Below are 1,265 nucleotides of genomic sequence, written 5' to 3' on the forward strand. Positions count from 1 at the left end.
CAAGGATACTCTAGGGAAGTTTACGAGCCACGTGGTTAGTGTCTGTTCTTCATTGTGACCTGGCTGATCTATTAAACCGATTAAAGCAATCCGGCAAGCCCACTTGATAAGGAACAACTATTGATCTTGTGCAGAGCCCTCACTGTGGAGACTCTGAACCGGTTACTTCGCTACGGTTTAGAATCATCCCTCAAGAATAAATTCACCACGTGGTCTTTAAACTAAGCCCAAAACGCAGTCATTTGTTTGGACTTTTCCAGTGCATCATTTGGGTGTACCCAAAATCCATCTGAAAGTAATGAATCTGAACATGTGCGTCTGCTAAATATATCCACTGCTTCTCGACATTGACTTTAAGTCAGATGGAAGACGTGGTCAATAGTTGATGGGTGGAAAGACCGGGGATGGATTTACTTATTGCAAGATGTCCCCTTTGGTCGTGTGACAGGGCTCAGTCCAAAATGTTGAGGTGCCTTAAAATGCACTCTTCACGGCCTGCCCCTTCCCCAATCAAAACTACAGGGCTCATTTCATTTCCCTCTCACTTGGGGTGGTGAGGGTGTGTGACAATCCAGTAGCATAACTTTATGAGGGAGACATCTAAACCCCTTGTACTGATTGGACATTTTTTCCTCAACAGGCCAGTGACATCCTGTGTATTTGTAGTGCAAAATGCCCTCTTGCACAAACACTGAAAGTGAGCTGGTCCTTCCTGGTCGTCAAACAAAATGCCTTCTTGCACAAACACACAAACACACACACACACACACACACACACAAATTCCTGTGGGGCCGTTTGGGTTATTGATAGCCCCCCCTCAATCTGCTCCGACTTCCATGGGACACAGAATACGACTGTCATGGCACTCTTCTTCTGCTGGACCGAGCCCTAATTAAACAGCTGCACACGCCGCTAACGAGGGGAAGGCACACTGCTCCCAATTTCCAAGTAATTAGGATTTCATCAAGCACTCACCGGCCATTGGTGCAGGAGAGGAGGCTTGTTTGCCATGTACAAAGCCGAGTTAATTGATGTTCGGTGAAAAATGGTCAGCTCGCTCACTGTAATTGAGCTCCATTTAAATTAGCAGTTCATTGTGCCCCGGCCTTTGTCCGTCCTCATTTTTCCACTCGTTTAGCAATGTTATTGTCTTGAACCCAATCGGCTCAGGGCACTGCGCCATTTTGGTTGAGGGTAATTTGTAACACCAATTTAACTCACAATGTTTTCACATCAGAACTGAAGCTGTCTAGGTCCCTTGGGT

This window comes from Sprattus sprattus, assembly GCF_963457725.1.
Source record: "Sprattus sprattus genome assembly, chromosome: 18".
In the NCBI taxonomy this organism is placed as follows: Eukaryota; Metazoa; Chordata; class Actinopteri; order Clupeiformes; family Clupeidae; genus Sprattus; species Sprattus sprattus.